This window comes from Hakea prostrata, chromosome 3, assembly GCF_041222555.1.
Source record: "Hakea prostrata isolate BN-2017 chromosome 3, UWA_Hpros_2, whole genome shotgun sequence".
Taxonomy (NCBI): Eukaryota; Viridiplantae; Streptophyta; class Magnoliopsida; order Proteales; family Proteaceae; genus Hakea; species Hakea prostrata.
Genome location: NC_142602.1, coordinates 170,502 through 184,010, shown reverse-complemented (window position 1 = coordinate 184,010; position 13,509 = coordinate 170,502). Strand labels below are relative to the sequence as shown.

Here is a 13,509-nt window from a genome sequence, read left to right as displayed (position 1 = left end):
GGAGGTTTCCTTCATGAGGATAATGGGTCCTCTGACTGTTAGATCCATCAGAGATATGTAGTTTGAGGCAGGAAGAAGAGAAGAGAGCTAACATGCCTAGCCAATTGAGCAGCCCAAGTTGAGGCCCTTGTATTAGGTTTGATTCACTTGATGAGCCAGGCTCAACCCCCTTATTTGATATGTAAAGTACCCTATGGCTTTTTTTTTTTTTTTTTTTTTTTGGGGGGGGGGGGTGTGGGTGGGTTGGGGGTGTGGCGTGATTTTATCTTCTAATCTTTACTACTTTATAAGGTGGTAGCTACTACGTAGTTGCTTGTTTCTATTTTTGTCAGGTAGCTACAAGTTGGATTTTATTTTGTTTTCAGTCTCTATTTTAGATGTATGTAGAAATTAGTTCTTCCATGAGGCTGCTTTCTATTTTAGTGGATTCTACATTGTAAGGGATTCCTTCCACATGCGGGGGGAGACCCTAGTTGCTGTTTACTAATAAAACAGAAAGGGGCTCTTACTACACCCGAGACTTGGAACACTGTCTGTTCATTAATCTCTAGAAAGGACCGAGTGGACTGTTGATCTCATGACATTGTAGGTATATTTACAATCCTAACATATATCCTAGAGTTGATAGAACAAATTGGTTGATTAGACTTGGTTGAGTGGTTCAAACATCCAAGACAAATTAATCAGTAGAATCTTTTTCTATGAATGCATACATGGCATCATAAATTATTTTCTGCTTACATAAAATTAGAAATTCTAATTGGTTGATATGGCATTGTTAGGCAGTTCAACATACAAACCAAATGGGACAATGAAAGGCCTTTTGGTTGTTGACTCTCCCCTTTTGAGCCTAGTGAAATGGTTTTTATCTTATTAACATTAATAAAGGGCTACATTTTTTTTGGGGTGGTTGGGAGGGTGTGTGTGGCTAGGAATAAAGGGCTACAATCAGTGATCAGTGTATGAGGTTCTTGCTACTGTAGGATCTGGGAGGGCTAAACCGCACAGCTTTACCCTTCACTTTTCAGGAAAGGCTGTTTCCAAATTCTGAACCTGAAACCAACAGGTTGCAGCAGCTTGGCTGTTGCACCGGTAACCTGTCTAATATCAATCCACATCTAAAACCCTTAGACTTGATGGTGCTTGGGTTGAATTGAAGCTAAGTCTGATCTAATCTGAGCTGCTGAGAACTAGCTTATTCTTCCCATAGTTGTTATTATCCATTATGTTGTTTTGAAAATGAAAGCAATTCTGGAGTTGTTCCATGATTGGATAGTCAGATACATGTGGTTAGTAGAGTCATGCAATCGTTTCTTTTCATAATATTATAATTTTTATTGGGTGAGTTAATCTCAGTTGTTGGACTCTGAGTTTCCAGATCCTGCTTTGTGTATATTGTATACTTCATAATAGTGAGTTTAGTAATCTGTTGAATCCTTAACTGAGCAAATAAGAAGTTTATATATTGGATGTCTATCATTTAAATAGGTGGGATTTTGCATTATTTGCCATTCCCTGCCGTCTGTATGTAATGTGATCATTAAGCCTTTTTAAAAGAGAGAAATTTTTTTTTTCCTATATTATCTGTACACTGTTGGTGGGTATGTAATTATATATGTCACCTTGTTACATAAATACTACAAAAACTTTCTACGCTGCAAGCATCTTCTTTGAGATTCTTAACCAATTTGGTCCACTTCAGCCTGATGTAAGTTTGAATTTGTTCTTTTATCCATTTTAGTTATTTGTTTTGTTTCTTTTCCTTTTATTACTTAGAAAGGATAATAATCTGTCCTAGAGATTTTACATTATCTCTTATCTCTCTGTGTAATTTGAAAAATTTTCGTTTATTGTTTGTTACTTTCTTTTTCTGGTATCTTAAATTTTTTATTCAGATATTTTGGTTGTAGGTGGGTACAACTTGTTTGTTGTTTCTATTAACAAACAATAAGCTATAAAGGTTGAAAAATGAGTCAAGAGCAAAGTGACATTAGCGGTCCAGGTTTGTCAATTATATCATTACTATTTAAATTTCATATCAAACATGTATATATGTTTTTTAATCATATATCAATTTCCTTTCTTGTGTTATAACTTTTACAGTTAGTAGGGGAAAAGGTAAGAGGGGGAGAACATTGGCTCTTGACATTGTAAATATGCTAGATGGGGAGAAAATCCATCTTGATGTTAATCCATTTGGCCAAGCTTGCAGTGGATTTACAAAGAAGTTATCTACATGGATTGGTCTAACATCTAGAAATACTTCTTTGTTACCTCTCACGTACCCCAGTTGGCGGTTAGTACCATAACCATACAAAGAAGATGCATATGTTAGAGTAAAGGTATTCTTTTTATAGAAAACTATCACTTTGTATGGGTTATGTGCATAATAATATACTTATCCTAACTAGCTTTTTGTATTGATGCCATATTATTGCAGGAAAAATTTGTAGATGAATCTAGTAAGAGTTGGATTTTAGAAAAGCTCTGTAGTCATTGGAGAGAGACTATAAGTCCCAATTGAAAGCCGATTATTATACTTGTCATGAAACAAATTCAGAGCGGTGGGCAAACATTGATTTACAACTTATGCGCAAGGAAGATTGGGAAATAATGTTCAAGATGTGGGATGATGAAAAATATCAAGTAAGAATTTCATTTTTCATTGTATTGAATGTAAATTTTTTTAAGTTTTTCACTTGTTTTAATCGCATAAAAATTTCAATATAGGAAATCTCCTTAAAGAATTCTAATAACAAGTCCAAACAAATTATGCATCATACGACGGGGAATACAACTTTTGCAGTGATACGTGAAAGGAAGGTACGTGTATATGTTTTAAATTTATAGTTGTTATAGATTCATATTTATTTATATTTGACTTCTATATTTTTTAAAAAAAAAGAGCATCCAGAACGTTTATCTCCTACTCGCCAGGGGCGGAGCCAGGATTGAACGTTGGGGGGGCCGAATGTATGTGGGCCAATGTGGGACCCACTGTAGGTCCCATCTCAGAATATATTATTATATTATAATGTGGAGTCTACATTAAAAATTAGGTAAATTAATAGAAAATTCATGAGTGTAAGAGAGAGAAAAGAATAATTTGAGAAAGAGAGAGTGAATACCTAATGTGGAGAAGATTTAGGAAAATTCCAAAATTTGCTAACTACTTCAATATTTTGTGAGACGTGTGAGAAAAAAAAGAGAGAAAAAATAGGAATAAAGAGGAGATTCATGAGAGAATAAATAGAGATGAAAATAGGAGAGAATATATAAGGAGAAATTCATGGATCGTGAGTTAGTTTTTAATTAGAATTTAACCTTTTATTCCTTAAAACTAGGGATTTAATGATAACCATTAGATAAAGATTATGAATGACATTTGTATCCATAATCTTTATCTTAAATTTTTGTTTTTAATTTTTGGAGGGGGGCCAAATAGTGGTATTTCACATTTAAAGATAGAGAAATAAGGAAAAAAACAAGGATATTTACAATTTCAAAAAATCCGGGGTGGCCATGGCCCCCTCCGGTCCCAACGTGGCTCCCGCCATCGCTACTCGCATTGACATGTTTGACATCACACATAAGTCAAAGAAGACCGGAAGATATATTGATCCCATATCAGAGAAGCTTATGGTTTGCATTTTAACTTATGTATCTAATAGTGTTGATAAAATCTTTATCTTAAACTCCCATGACTCTTATTGTTATTGTTTTATATAACCTGCAAGAGAAAGTTCAAGTTGAATTGAGTCAGCAAACTGAAGAAAACCAACAAAGCATTGAGGTGCAAGAGGAAATCTTTGAAACTGCTGCTAAAGAGGTTGCTAAATCCTATACTCGTGGGAAAGCACGCTTGTGGGGTGCTGGAGTAACTGCTAAAAACCTGTGGGGTGAAGAGGTTATGCGTGAGGAACGCAATGCATCTCAATTTGAAGAGTTAAGATCAGAAAATGAGAATTTAAAAGATGTTGTGTCGGAAACAAGGTGAAAAGATAAAAGAGCAAGATGAAAAAATAGCTATGCAAAGTGAAAAAATGTCTACATTTGAGGCTCAACTAAAAATGATGGGACAATATTTCAGGTCATTTCAGTCTACACAATCTACACAGTCTACACAACTTCCAGATTCTATTGAGCCATAGGTATATTATCGATTTAAACCATAAACACTATAAAATAATTTCTTCATCACAATTTCTTGATGGTTTTCTTCAATCATAATTGTCATTTTTAATATTTTCTATCTGTGATGAATTTTATTTATGGGTTTCATGGATTCTATAATAGATTATAGTTTTATTCTTACGATGAACTTTATGTACCTTGTTTCGTTCTTGTTGAGTGACCATTTAATGTGCATTAACCCAATTCTGGTCAGATCTGATGTGCATTAAATTGCAGTGGAAGAGTTCTTGAAATTGAGTAAGAAGTGAATCCATCTAATATTAATGTAGATACAATTGCAAGATAATGTTTATTTTTTTGTCTTATTTTTGTTTAGAGGGCTGTGTTGGAACCAGCTATTTTTGTCTCAATTGATATCCGTCCTTTCTTTGGGAGTGTGATGCAAGCTTATTTTCTTCGGAATCAGATGTTGCTGCTCGTGGGCTTGATATACCTAATGTTGATCTAGTAAGAGGTTTCACACTCCCTCATTTTGATTTTGTCAGTGCTAAGGTAATATCTTGATTATCATGCTAATATTATGGCATTCATTCCATCAATTTTGTCGGAGTATCATGTTGAGTCTCTAACCACGTAATGCAGAATTGATCTCAAACCAGTAAAGCTAGTGTGGGATCATCAATGCAAGATTGTATGTGTGGACAAAATATTATCATGCCATGGGCAGCCCTCTGTCCCTTCAAAATACCATTACAGCTGGAATCATTAGGAAATTGCTGGTAAACTAAATTCCAGATTTCAGGATAACTTTTATTGAATCAATCTAATCAATCTAGTCTGAGATATATCTTTGCCAGGGGAGAGGTGTTAACCGGCTTGATTTTAGCAGTAAAATACGAAACTGAAATGGCCACTGGTCAAAATACTGTAGATGCCTGCTGAGAAAAGAGATTTTGGAAGACTGAAACCAGTTGTTAGCTAATAATGCATTGTTGAGTGACAGAACAATAAAGGATCAATAAAACCATATAGTATAGGATACAGGAATCTGAACTCAAACTAGATACCTGAAACTGATAGTTTCATAAATTGAACTGTAGGATTCTCAAAAGACTGCAGAAGGATTAAATTTTGAATTCATAAATCAGTCAAGAAGCACAAATAATTGTCAAATCTGAAACTAGAATTGAAATCAGACTTGCGGATCAAGAGTCCCCAAACCCACTTGGGATTAGGAAAACATAATTTAGCAGAAGATCCAATCTTGATTTCAGATATCATTTAGGATTTCCACCAAAGATTAGAATATTAAAGACAACAGTTACACATCTAATGAGATAGAATATCATTGAACTTGAAAAAGAAAAATAAACTGAAACGGAAAGATGCACAAGAGTTTACTTGAGTTTCAATAGAGGATAAAAGGAAGAAACAAGAATAAGAACTTGAAAATTGAAATTACCGCCCAAGACCTTGACTAGAATTACCACAAGCTACCTACTGAATCACTATGGTAGGGTTTGAAACTGAATTAGCATAGAACCAAATGCAACAAGCAAATTTTATTACTCAAACTTGTGTATGAGGCTGTAATCCCTTACAAGGTAATATGGAATCAAAACTCAAGAAGGAAAGGCCTAAACCAATCCTGAACTGATGAAAGAAAACTAGAAAACTGAATAATAATGAAAAATGGCTGAATAAGCCTGGATTCTTAGAGACCTGGTCGAGCCTAATTATGCAACCCCAAACTTCCTTTTTTTAAATTTATCATTACTTTCTGCTGGGCCTAAATAAGCTGGGACTGGTTCCAGTGTCCAATTAAGGTAGAATGAGTTCTGAGTTTTTTCTCTTGAGTTGTATGCTTGATCTTAAGATAAGTGTGCAAGGCAGTCTTGATTGTGTGGAAGAATATGGGAATCTGCTCTTGCAATTGTTTAAAGGCTAGAGCCTTCCATCTGGTTAGCATTCTAGGCTAAAACCATTCAAGTAAAAATGATGTTTTCCACCGAATCAGGAAATCTTTTGAGGCCATCTTCTATAGTTTGTGAAGCATTTGCAAGGACTACTTGCTTTGGATGCTTCTGGAAATTCTGATTCTCATCTACTTTTATCTCTCTATTGCACCTAATACTGACATGGTTTATTACACCAGGAATACAGTCAAAATGTCCATTTTGCGCCAATTGGACTGACTAAGCTGGGAATTTAAGTAGAAAAATAATTAATCACCATGCAGTTTGGTGTGCATCATATTCTCTGATAACTTTCTGAAAAGTTTCTTTGTATAATTAGTTGGATAGACTTTGCTTGAAGGGGCTATAGACTTAGTTCAAGATTTTGTTTTTTTATCGAAGTTTTGGCCTTTGTGAAAAATGATATTATGGATTTAAGATTTTAAGTCATGTTTTGACCAAAATCTTAAACAGATAGCAGTTAAGGGTCGCAGTTATCTTTTCTTCTTGTTGGGAATTGGACTGGGTGCAACAGTAAACTACAGCAATGCCATTCCTTTAAATGAAAAAGATAGCTCATGTATTCTATCTTCTGAAGATTCCTTTTATACTCAAATTAGGGTTCATTGAAAGTTGTAATCTGGCAATTTTAATGAACTAGATCAAGTGGGTCTTTAAGATGTCTTTTGTTTAACACTTTACTTTATAAATATCAGAAACATAATTCCATTCTCTAGTCCCACAAGCAACCAAGCAAGAAGAGGTAACCTAGGCTAGCAGATGAGCAGTCCAGAACACTCTTTCTTCCTCCTTTCTCTTCCTTGATTAAGCTTTCATGCTAAAATTCAATACCTCGGTCTATGTTAATTTCTTGAAATTCTTTTCAAGTTTGATATTTGGTTTTTGAGACTTAAATAACTAGGATATCCAAGCAAAAGAAAAAGAGGTAAAACTTTCATTTTCTTTTTTCTTCTTTCCGTAACAGGTAGAGAAGCTGAGGCTGCACTGCTAGATAATTATGGGGAGGGGGAAGATAGAGATCAAACGGATTGAGAATACTACCAACAGGCAAGTGACCTTCTCTAAGCGCCGAGGATGGTTGATGAAAAAGGCTCATGAACTTGCAGTGCTTTGTGATACCCAGGTTGGGCTCATCATTTTCTCCAGCACTGGCAAGATTATTGAATATTGCAGTTCTCACTGCAGGTCTGTAGCCAATTCTGAATTTTCTTCTCCTTTTACCATTTTCCTTCTTTTCATTTGTAGTTTTCTAAGATGGGTTTTGCAAATGAGTGATTCTTTTTTATGGGTTTTGCATTACCATGTGTATGGGGAATACTAGTAATTTGTGCTAATAATTTTCAAGGAACAGTAAGTTTGTAACTGTACATGTGGTTTGAAGATTGAACATGAGTTTTTTGTGCCCTAATTCTCAAATGCTGATTCTGATCCTACTAAATTGATACTTGAGAAGATATCAAGGTTCAAATTAGGTATTAAGATCCATATACCCATACATGTAAGTAAGTCCTTGCCCATGGATATCAATCAGGTGTCACAGCATTTTCCCAGAACTAATAAATGAATTACTTGGTTATCAGCCAGAGCCATGAAATTTTAATGGGGGTCTAAGTTAGAAATCATCTTTGTAGTTAAATCTGAATAACATTTTGGTTTCATTCTGATGTTTTAGCATGCATCAAATCATAGAAAGATATCAAAATCTCTCAGGGATTCGTATGCAGGAGTATGACAAGAAGGTATATAATAGTTAACTTAGTTTGTCTAAATACAAATAATATAATAAGATATTACTTTGTTACACTTGAAATTGTTGCAGCAAGTATTTAATGAAATTAATGGCAAAGATGAAGAGTGAGACTGATAAGCTTCGGGCAAACCTACGCCATTTCTGTAGAGAGGATTTGGCTTCTTTACATTATAAAAGAGAACTCTTTTATCTGATTTTTCCTTGTGTGGTCAGGATTTTATATGAATTCTTCTGATTTTTCCTTGGGTGGTCATGATTCTATATGAATTCATGTGATTTTTCCTTTTGTGTTTCACGTATGGAAAATGAATCCAATTTGCTTATTTAAAAACTTGAATTGATGTAGAAGTGAATGAGAAAGTTGATTTGTCAAGCTAGAGGGTATGAACTTAATGCAACTGATATCCAAGTTCGTGGAGGCACTTAGCATTGTCAGGAATATGTTGATATAACAAGAAACATCAGTCATTTTCGAAGCAAGTTTTGTGAAAATACTAATATTTTTCTTTCCTCTCCTTTTGTTGTAACATGTTATATATCTTTGTTCATTTGGAATTGCTGGGGGTTCATGTATTTCATAGGTCAATTGTAACAACTTTAATTTTCATTGTAATATATAATGATTGATTGTTATATAATATTTTTCTTTAGGTACATGAAAAATAGTGCATACATATAAGGATTTTGATAATTTTAAATGTTATTTGTCATTTCAGGTATGTCTTTTTTTTGGATTAGGATAATGATTTTCATTAAATAAAATATATATATATATATTTTTGGCGACGGTTGTATCTTGAACCGTCGCTAAAAAAGATAAAACCGTCGCCAAAATGCAATACAAATTAATAGAAAAAGTCATTTTCGAGCGACGGTTCCTCTAAAACCGTCGCCCAAAAATTGGGGTTTTCTGATTAGACGGATTTTTTTTTTGGTGGGAAGATTAGATGGATTTAAGCATGTATCCGCAGGTATATTTTAACGTTGGGTAGTCACAAAACTCAAAACTGAAGTTTGGGTGGCCTTACGGTGGCCTTACGTTACACCAAATTGCAATGGAGACAAAAAACACATTTATGAAATACATTTGCGAAGAATCTATCTGTGTTGATTTTCTCACATGGTATTGCTAGTTGAGAGAATGGATTACATAAGTCACCTTAACCGTATACTTGGAAAGACCTTATCACTATGATCTAGGAGTTTATTCTTTGATTTATCAATGACAAAAGTTCAAGAAAATCTAATTGTCTATTCTGAAGTGCACAAACATATTACGAGTGAGTGTCACTACACATAGTATCTACTATATACCAAGAGTAGAAAATGGGTAGGGATTTTTTCTTGAGGTTAAGTGTCACATCCACCCAGCCGGTATCCTATCTGGCATACTCGGGAATGTGATCCACAGCCCGAGGGAGGATCAATGATCGAGCTGCCATGCCTCCCACATACACAATAACATAATCACGAACAATATAATCAATGTTTTAAGCAAGTAATAATTAGATCAAAATGGATAAGAAAAGATAATCAATCAGAGTGCGGAAGATTATCAAGTATCAAATACATATCAAGAAAATTCTCAAAAGAGAGAGAGAGTGATCAGAAGTCACTCCTTCTCAAAAGCAGCGGAAAAATGGTTGATTAGTTAAGTTACAATCCCAATATCCAGAGTAAATCCAAAGAAGTTAATACAACATATCCAGGTCCAATATGACAAAAGGGCGTAAACTAGGGTCTCCTCCGTCTTGTATAAAGTGTCATCGTAGGTGTACACAAAGGAGACCAAGCATGGCCTCTCCCAAATCAAGGTCGGACTAACTCTAGTACGGAGGGTAATCACCCTCGGCACCTTCACCATAATCTTCGTAATAGCCAGACCTTCACCGTAGTATGAGGAATCCTGCACCGCCTCATATAGTAGGAGCCATCAATGTCTTCGGTACTTGCAGATATGTCTAACAAAAACAATTGCAGAAAGGAAATGAGTTCAAAGAACTCAACAAGGCGAGTCGTTCCACAATACACAAATCATACGATACAAGTCACAACATGGTGTAAGATGATATGAGACAATAATGCAATATGATTCTAACTGTGAGTATGCTAGCCTCTAAGGTAGACATACTTTAAGCCATAGCACCATACTTCTTTAGGTCGTCTGTCACTCCCCCTCAATCATACATGGTATCTTGGGTCTGCCGGGGTAATTGGGTAAAGTCCTCATCAGAAACCATGGTTGGGGATTAGGTCACCACTCTCTCACATCACCATTGGTATAAGTATTGGCGCATGTCACGGCGAAACCTATCCCAATGCAAGTCATCTACTCAGTCATATCAAATCAGATCCAGATACTTCCCCTATGGCACCGACCAACTCGGTTCCGTATCCTTCACACTAGAGTCAGAGTATCCTATGGCTACAACCAACTCCGGACTACGGACTCATCAACCCTATTGGTCATCCACAAATGGTAAACGGGAAGTTCTCACGTCCTCTCACGGATTGGTTACCGGTCTTGAGCTCTTGTGAGCCCAAGTCTATCCATTTGCAACCCTACCAATAAATGACCCCTTTCGGGTATTGCAGTATAGTTTATATCCTCTCACAGGGTGGTTACCGGTCTTGAGCGCCCATCAACCATACCCACCACAGGTCGTTCGGTCTCAATACCCTTCTAATTCGGGTCTGATACAACAAGGATAGTCCTAGCCATACATCTAGAAATGTATTTTATGTGCAATAGGAAAACATCCTCTACTATGCACAACAATGCACTTTTGTACGAAATGGTTGGCTAAGAAAACAAATTAAGCAAGACTATTGAGGATTTTAAAATTTCAAAACTAAGCTTTTAATCTCAGCCTTCTATTTGGTACAAAAGGACACTGCTGTGCATAGCAAAGAGATGTGCACAATAGAGGATTTTTCCCCGTGTGCAATTGGGCTCTTCCAAAGAGAATTGCAACAGTAGATAGGTCATTTATATGCAGATGTCATTTATGTATCGTATCATGATTAGACTGATTGGAAGAATATGTTCTTACTATTCACAGCTTAACATAAGATAGCCATTAAAGTAATGGAGATCAAGATCTAATCATCAGTATTTCTAAATGGCTCTTGGGGCTTGGATGCATAACACGTGTTGTGCCGCCTTCTAATTAGATGGATTTTTTTTTGGTGGGAAGATTAGACGGATTTAATCATGTATCCGCAGGTGTATTTTAACGTTGGGTAGTCACAAGACTCACAACTGGAGTTTGGGTGGCCTCATGTTACACCAAATTGCAATGGAGACAGAAAACACATTTATGAAATACATTTGCGAAGAATCTATCTGTGTTGATTTTCTCACGTGGTATTGCTAGTTGAGATAATGGATTACATAAGTCACCTTGACCGTATACTTGGAAAGACCTTATCACTATGATCTGGGATTTTATTCTTTGATTTATCAATGACAAAAGTTCAAGAAAATCTAATTGTTAGTGCACAAACATATTATGAGTGAGTGTCACTACACATAGTATCTACTATATACCAAGAGCAGAAAATGGGTAGGGATTTTTTCCTTGAGGTTAAGTCATTTGATTGGTACAGATGCGTGTTGGGCCAATGCTAGACAAGATCCTCTTATTGAGTCTCGTTGGAGTGAGATCTATAATGTTTGTTGTTTGGAAAGTGCTTCCTCGAACTATGCGGTGTGGACAACTACCTCCTCTGGCAAATTTACTGTAAGATCTGCCCTTGATATTGTCTGGAATGTGGGAACAAAGATGGATTGGGCCAAGGTGATTTGAAGCAAGAAGCATCACCTAAGATTTTCTCTCATTACTTGGCTTGCTATACTCAATATATTGGGCACGAAGACTAGGATGCTTAGTTGGCATGCTGATATTGATCCCACTTGTGTGCTATGCGGCGATGGTATTGAGGACTACAACCATCTTTTCTTTTGTTGTAGGTACTCTGATGAGGTGTGGAAATAAACCAAACCAAACCGTTGAATGGATTCTCCCATTGATCTGGGCTGACTTGGGCGGAGGAGGTACATTGGGTTTCCTCTCACTTTCTAGGTGATTTGATTGTTAGCATGGTGAGGTGGCAGAATTTTCAAGAATGAAGTCCATTCCCCTACCCCAAGTGTGTACTCGTGTGAAGCAGCTAGTTCAATACAGGTTTGATGACCAAAAGTTACAGGTGGAAGACAACGGTATTAACAAAGAGTTTTTCAAGCGTTGGGGGTATTGATGTTCCCTTTTTCCACAAAGAATTGTCCACTCACCATTGGGGTCATCCTCCGGAGGGTTGGCTGGTTGTGAACATTGATGGTTTGGTGAAGGGTCATAAAGCAAGATATGTTGCCATCGTAAGATTGAGGAATGGTTAGGTGGTGTTTCCCATAGGAGGTGGTGTCGCTGACAACAAAATTCTATCATATGAATTGAGAGGCCTCAGTTGTGGTATTCTAGAAGCAAGGAAGAATAACTTCTCGGGTGTGGATATTTGTTGCTATTCTTTGAATGCCGTTGACGCATTCAGGGAGAAGCTACTTGTTGGATCATTGTTGAACTGATGGAAGAGATTCAGGTGCTCTTAGAAGGGTTCCAGCACTGGCGGGTGGTCCATAATGTCTGCGAGACCAACCAATGTGTAGCTTGGTTGGCATCGATGATGCCGTCAATCGGTGAGCTTAACCTTGATGTTGAAGCGCTTCCTAGTCTGTTGCAATCGTTTGTTAGAGAGTAGCGGTTTGGTTGTCATTTTTTTAGAATTAGCTTGATATAGTCTTTTTCTCTTATTATATTATGTAATTCTCGCCCTTGTTTCTTTTGCATTTTTCTACTTAGACCATACGCATGGGTTTTCTTATTTAAGCCTATTATAGAACAAGGGGTTGCCATGCAATAGTAAATTGCTTGCCAATGGTTTCGTTGGGATCGGAAAGATTAGGGGAAAGACAACCTTCAAAGGCAGACCTCATGTCACGACCTAGTTTCCTTGACTAGTGAGGCTTATGGCAATGCAATCTAATTGGATGTCTGCAGGTTGTCCTATAAGACATCACCTAACATAACATGGGGGAGCTAACATTGTTGAGGTTAACAATAAAATTTTTCTTATTGCATTAGATCAAAAGATCCTTCACATATGAAATATGCATTTCTTATTCTGGTGATCTGGTAACCAATATCATAGATACTAAACTCATAAAGTATACACTAAGTGACACTGCTGGCATCTAGATATAACTTACAACAATTATAGGTCATCCATGTTAGGTTTATCCTAAACAATATGTGGGCTTGGATTGATTACTGGGATTAATAATTGATGGGGGTCTCAACACATCAAAGCCGATGCACTGGCATTAGGTTTCAGATGGGCCAAACCGGTCCATTGTGGAAGTGGACTAGGGTTGGGATTACTATTATCAATAGCTATGATGGAGTCCCTCCAATCCCTCAAGTTCCCTCAAGTTCTTTATTCTATTCTCCCTCCACAAGGAAGAGGTACAGTAGGAAAGACAACGAGATTGGAGAAAGCTTCATCATTGGAGAAGGCTTCAATATTCTCAAGGTCTGGATTAATTTTCTTCAACATACGTCTGGTGTAAGGTATGTTCAATGCTCTCTAAAT

At 36.4% G+C, this 13,509-nt stretch overlaps 1 pseudogene; it reads left to right on the top strand.

Moving 5' to 3' along the window:
• The first annotated feature begins 7,107 nt into the window (after nt 1-7,107).
• Nucleotides 7,108-12,618, top strand: LOC149019804 (MADS-box protein GGM13 pseudogene; annotated as a pseudogene).
• Nucleotides 12,619-13,509: the final 891 nt, after the last annotated feature.